Below are 6,747 nucleotides of genomic sequence, written 5' to 3' on the forward strand. Positions count from 1 at the left end.
TCAGGTTGCTCTGAGCCTGGTCCAGCCTGACCTTCGGTGACTGTCAGGGCATCCATCATGTCACTGTTCAAGATGTTCTAGAGCCTCACCACTCTTTTGTACAAAACCTTTTCCTTATATCCAATCTAAATCTCTCATCTTTCAGTTTGAAACTATTTCCCCTTGCCCTATCACAACAGATCCTGCTAAAGAGTCTGGCCTCTTCCTTTCCAGAGCCCCCCTTTAGATGCTGAAAAGTCTGCCGAGACCTTTTTTTTCCTGCTGGGTGAACAGTCACACCTCTCTCAACCTGTCCTTGTAGGGGAGGTGTTCCATCTCTTGCATTATCTTTGTGGCCTCTTGCCACTGATGGGTCATTGTAGACTTTAGAAATAGTGGCCTTAATGCAACATGAAAATGTGCCTTTGAGTAGACAATCACAGATAGCAAGAAAGATCAGTGGACTGCTGAGTCACACCAGTGTCTTCTTTTGCGTACAGGTTTCATGTGGAGTTTGTACCCAAACCACTGCCCAGGGTATTCCACAAGGCTTCAAGAAATGTCCCTGGTGAGAGGTAACGAAAGAAAGAGGAGGCTTTGCCACCTCTTGTCCAGGGCAAAAAAAAAGGTAAAACAGCTTCCAGTTCCTTTCCATGGCATGTGCTTGTGATGGGAAAATCCCCCAGTGACAATCAGCCAAAGGTTCTGACTTGCAACAAAGCTATGCTCCAGATCAGCGCAGCCTCTTCCCCTAATGACATGTTGGCCTCACCAAAACCATGGTGATGGGTGTGCTGCACCCCCATCCCTGGCTACAGCAGGAGGATGCAGGGATCCTAGGCCCTGCCTTTCCGCTGGGAAATGGTCCCCAAGGCACCCTTTCACCTTATCGGCACCACCCATTTCCTCTTTCCCAAAGGCAATGTCAGTAATACAGTCCCAAAGCAGAGCTGAATTGTAGAGAGGAGGAATGGAGGCAGAGATGGTGGCAGGAAGGGTCCAAGGGTGGTGGAGATGGTGGCAGTGGGGGGAGCAGAACGACCCTCTCAGTTGTTTTCGGAACTGGCCTGAGCAACCATTGTCACTGAACTAACTGTTTTACAGTGAATCTCCTCTGCCTTCCCAATTTCAGTGAGATTTGCTAGAGCACCAGCTTTCATAAAATGCTTGAGCACTGCAAGTATAGACTGATTACACTTCAGGAGGGTAAGAAGCTTACAGCAGAGGGAGAACTCTGTATTCAGGTGAGGCTGGAGGGCTGGGATCTACATGGGAGTGTTTCACTGACCCCACAAGGCACCCATTCTCCAACCCCAACGAGTCACTGTTTTTGGCTGCCCACTGGTGCCGAAAACAGCACCCAGAGTGGTGGGATGGGGCTGCCAGAAGCCCACCAGTTCACAGGACTGGCCGGTCTCTGGATCTGAGGAGAAAGCTATCAGTGGAGGAGGCTGTGTTGCAGTGAAGGGTCCTGACTCAGGGTGGTAGGTTGCGGCCCCAAAGCCATCACCCACTCGGGTGGATCTTTCATGCTCTGTCCTTTCTGTCTGCAACCAGTGATCCTGGGAATGTCTGAAGGCCAAAAGCAGCCAGTGATTTGCCAGCTGCAGGGCCAAACAGGAACCAAAGGCCAAGAAGACCTGGGCAATGTGCAAGTTCCAAGGAGATGGACAAGGAGTGGAGAAAGCCCATCACAATGGTAGAGTGTCAAAGACAAAGCAAAGGTCTCGTGCCTTCAGGTTGCCAGGAGGCACACGACAGCTCCCATCAAAGATATGAGATCTTCTGGCAGAGCTCAGAGGGTTGTGATTGTCAGCACAGAGTCCAGCTTGAGGGCTGGGGTCGGTGCTGGATCTGGTCTTGTTCAACATCTTCTTCAATGACCTTGATGAAGGGATAGCATCCATCCTCAGCAGGTTTGCTGATGATATGAAGCTGGTAGGAATGGCTGACAAACCAGAAGGCTGTGCTGTCATTCAGCGAGATATGGACAGACTGGAGAGTTGGACAGAGAGGAACGAGATGAGGTTTAACAAAAGCAAGTATAGGGTCTTGCACCTAGGGAGGAATGCATGCACCAGTACAGGTTGGGGGACAACCTGCTGATGAGGAGCTCTGCAGAGAGGGACCTGGGGATCCTGATGGACAACAGGTAGGCCATGAGCCAGCAGTTTGCCCTTTTGGCCAAGAAGGCCAATGGCATTCTAGGATGCATTAAAAGAGCATGGCCAGCAGGTCAAGGGAGGTGATCCTCTCCCTCTACTCTGCCTTGGTCAGGCCTCACCTAGAGTATTTTGTCCAGTTCTGGGCTCCCTGGTACAAAAAAAGACAGAGATCTCCTGGAAGGAGTTCAGCCACAAGGATGATAAAAGGCCTGGAGCACCTCTCTTATGAGGAATGGCTGAGCGACCTGGATCTTTTCAGCCTTGAGAAAAGACGACTGAGAGGGGATCTGATCAATGTCGATACATACCTAAGGTGCAGGAGGCAAAGGGACAAGGCCCAGGCTCTTTTCAGTGGTATGTGGTGATGGAACAAGGGGAAACAGCCACAAACTGGAGCATAGGAAGTTCCGCACAAATGTGCGTAAGAACTTCTTCATGGTAAGGGTGACGGAGCACTGGAACAAGCTGCCCTGGGGGCTGTGGAGTCTCCTTCTCTGGAGATATTCAAGACCTGCCTGCACGCCTACCTGTGCAACCTGGTCTAGGGAACCTGCAAGGTCCCTTCCAGCCCCTACAGTTCTGTGATTGTGTGATTCATCAAGGGCTAAGGCCAGGCTGCCCAAGGAGCCCAAAGGCAAAACATCCAAGCTGCCACTACTGAGGTCCAAGTGAATCAAACTACTCAAGCTGAGGGCAGAGAAGTTCAGGTCACTACAGAAACGACCTCAGGATTTGGCAGCATCAATATTTCACTGTGAGTCCAGCCTGCCTGAGGAGTCCTCCACCACCAGCAGTTCTGGTTTGGTACCACCGACACACAAAGGGATTGGTTCTATGAAGTATCAACCTCCAGATACCAAACCCCCACTCCTCAGGGGGGAACACCTGCCACACTGATCAGGACATGGGGTGCCCAGGAGAGACAGAGCTCCACCTGAAGCTGCAAAACAGGTGCGTGAATCCCATCTGCATCATTTCTGGGTGCCATCTCCTTGCAGAAAAGCAGAGCTAGAGGGAAGGTGGGGAATCTTCCAAGAATCCTTGGCTCTGGGGGATGTGATAGCTACTCTCTTCTGATGACACAAAACACAACAATGCCAATGACTTGACAGCATTTGGAAGACCTAGCTAAGCATAGGACAGCTCTGCACCAGCGAGGAGAATGTTTCTTGCCAGCTCATTTCTCCTTTAAGTCCCTGCTGAGAAGGAAAAGGCTTTTGGGATTGGTCTGACATAGTTTAGGAGAAAAACAGTGCTTCTGGACGTGTTCTAGGCAAGAGGTGAAGAGGGGAAGTGAAATGGCTGCCCTCCCATCAGTGTTTTGACATGACATTGACATTTGTTTAGGGTATCAGATGGAAGCTAGATCTCAGAGTCAGAGGGAACTGACCACAAACTAAAATGCTGCTCTGTACAGCCCATGCAGCTGAGATGTACAAGAGCTCCTGGCCACATGCATTACATAGCTTTAAAACTCTAGTTGCAAAAGAGTGAAAAACATCTGAATGTTTTTTTGTTTTGTTTTTGTTTTTGTTTCTGCAAGTAAATTCTGTGTTCCCTGTATGCTTTTGGCTATTTGACAGCAATTTAACACCATTCATTTTTAATTTTCCTGCTAGATACTTTCCACCAGTTTGCCTAAGCCTGACTCCGCTGAATGATTGATTATTTTCCCAGGACAACACACTATTTAACAGGGACTCTAAAATATTTCCTTTCCAGCACATTTCTACAAAGTATCCACTTATGCTGTCTGAGACATTCCAAGCCTTCCAACTTCAAGAAACCATGTGCAAATGCTGAGGAAAGTGCCCATTCTTGACGGTCCCCTCAGAAACTCTTCAGTTGGACTTCCAATCTGCTTCCTCTCCTCTATAAAGCCAGACAAGTATAATCTTTTCTATTGCCTTTTCTAGTCACAGTATTAACTGAACTATGGGTAACTGTGAATGTGCATCAGCTATACTCCACAATGGTCCTCAATTTCTTCATGCAATCTTCAAACCAGCTTTTGTTCTTTACGCTTCAAATGACTCTCATAGTCCCTCTGTGATTGTCTCTACCATATCTCTGCATGTTCTCCCACCAGGTGTCAAAACACTCTGTAGCCTTTACACAGTTTGCTAAAACAGAAGAGCTCTTCTTCATTACTGCTACTTCTGTCTGCCTTTTGAATTTCCCACGGATACTGGTAAAAGCTTTTTCAACTGGTTTGTTGTTGTGACATGGCTCATTCTCATCCACAGCATCACCAGATGGTGGGCTCAGTCACAGCCAGCTCTCCTCAATCACCAATGAACCAGATGGTGCTGCTCAGGAGCAGATCTCAAACAACCGGCAAGCTAATTGAATTCTTATCACTGCTATTAATATCATTTCCTGTTGAGTGATTTCCAAACATTCTCCTTTCCTATCGACTCCAATACAAATGGGAATTTGTGGGAATGCAAGAAAGACTATTCAGAGAAGATGCTGTGGAGACAGATAAACGGCAGGAGAAAGCAAGGCTGAGAACCAAGGACATCTCCAGAAGAAGAGAAAAACAAAATCAAGTAAGCTGAGTGATGATGACCCTGATTGGAGGAGGAGCTCGCATGTAATTTGGTTAAAGACAAGGATGGACCAGAACCAGAGGATCTCTTTGATCCTGGTCCAGTAGATCCGGAGGACGAACCAATCTTTTTTCTTCCTGATAATAAGTTGAAGAGGATGGGAAGGAACAATTTTGTTGCTTCTGCAGCGTACTACAGTGTTTCAGAGCAATGCAGAAAAGAAGAAATATCATGGGGTGATGCTGATACGTTGCAAGCCTTTCCTGTGTTGTATCATGCAAATCAGCCCCCCTGATGAGAATCCCTGCCTTATGAGGTAGTGAAGGAGCTAAGGAAGTTGGTGAAAGATTATGGAATTCAGTCCACCTTTACGTATAATCTTCTGGTGGCAGTGACAGCTATGTTATGACTTCTCATGATTGGAAAATTTTGTTACAAATGATTCTTTCTCCCATGCAATACACTGTGTTTATGACTGAATACCAAGAGCAGGCTACCATCCAGACTATGGATAATTTGGCTAACTTAAACTATATTGGCATGGAGGAGCTCTTGGGGGCAGGGGCTTGGGCAGCACGTCAAGACCAGGCACAGGCAGATAGTCAGTGCTTTGAAAATAGTCCAACAGTATGCCAGTTGTCAGTGGCAAATGCATTACAACCAGTACAAAAAGCTAGACCTCACATTCTTATTTATCATCACATGGATGGTATATTCATAGCAGCAGAACAAGAATAAAGTCTAAAGGATGCTTTAGAATCATAGAATGGCCTGGGTTAAAAAGGACATCAAAGATCATCTAGTTTCAACCACCCTGCTGTGGGCAGGGTCACCTACCACTAGACCAGGCTGCCCAGATCCACATGCAGCCTGGCCTTGAATGCCTCCAGGGACGGGGCATCCACAACCTTCTTGGGCAACCTGTTCCAGTGCATCACCACCCTCTGAGTGAATAACTTCCTCCAGAATCTAACCTAAATCTCCGCTTTTCTGTTTAAAACCATTCCCCCTTGTCCTCTCACTATCCACCCTCATAAACAATCATTCCCCCTCCTGTTTGTACCCTCCCTTCAAGTACTGGAAGGCCACAATGAGGTCTCCCCAGAGTCTTCTCTAAGCTAACCAAGCCCAGTTCCCTCCATCTTTCTTCATAGGAGAGGTGCTCCAACCCTCTGATCATCTTGGTGGCCTCCTTTGGACTCATTCCAAGAGTTCTGCATCTTTCTTGTGCTGGGAGCCCCAGGCCTGGATGCAGTACTCCAGATGGGGCCTCACAAGAGCCGAGTAGAGGGGGACATTCCCCTGCCTCTCTCTGCTGGCCACTCCTCTTTTAATGCAGCTCAGAACATAGTTGGCCTTCCGGGCTGCCAGCTCACACTGCTGGCTCATGTCCAGCTTCTCGTCCACCAGGACCCCCAAGTCCTTCTCTGCAGGGCTGCTCTCCAGTTCTTCCCCCAGTTTGTATAAATACCTGGGATTGCCGCAGCCCCAGTGCAGCACCTCACATTTGGCCTTGTTGAACCTTGTTAGGTTCACATGGGCCCACTTCTCCAGCCTGTCCAGGTCCCTCTGGATGGCTTCACTTCCCCCTTCCATATCGACTGCACCGCTCAGCTTGGTGTCATCTGCAAACTTGCTGAGAGTCACTTGATGCCATTGTCTGTTTCATTGATAAAGATGTTGAAGAGCACCGGTCCCAAGACTGAGCCTTGGGAGACACCACTTGTGACCGGCCTGCACCCAAACACAGAACCATTGATCAGAACCCTTTGGCTGCAACCAGCAAACCAGTTCTTAATCCATCGAACAATCCATCTTTCAAATCCATACCTCTCCAATTTAAAGAGAAGGATGTCCCGGGCATCGGGATTAGGGGTGAGGCAAGGGGCTCAGCTGAAATGCGTCTATGCCAATGCCCGCAGCATGAGCAACAAACAGGAGGAGCTGGAAGCCTTTGTGCGGCAGGCAAACTATGACCTAGTTGCCATTACGGAAACATGGTGGGATCGCTCCCATGACTGGAGTGCTGCGATGCATGGCTACGAGCTCTT

General features: G+C 48.4%; 1 pseudogene; it reads left to right on the top strand.

Moving 5' to 3' along the window:
- LOC110391939 overlaps positions 1–6,747 on the top strand; it is an 11,444-nt pseudogene that overhangs the window by 1,802 nt on the left and 2,895 nt on the right.

The sequence above is a fragment of the Numida meleagris genome, unplaced genomic scaffold (assembly GCF_002078875.1).
Source record: "Numida meleagris isolate 19003 breed g44 Domestic line unplaced genomic scaffold, NumMel1.0 unplaced_Scaffold649, whole genome shotgun sequence".
Taxonomy (NCBI): domain Eukaryota; kingdom Metazoa; phylum Chordata; class Aves; order Galliformes; family Numididae; genus Numida; species Numida meleagris.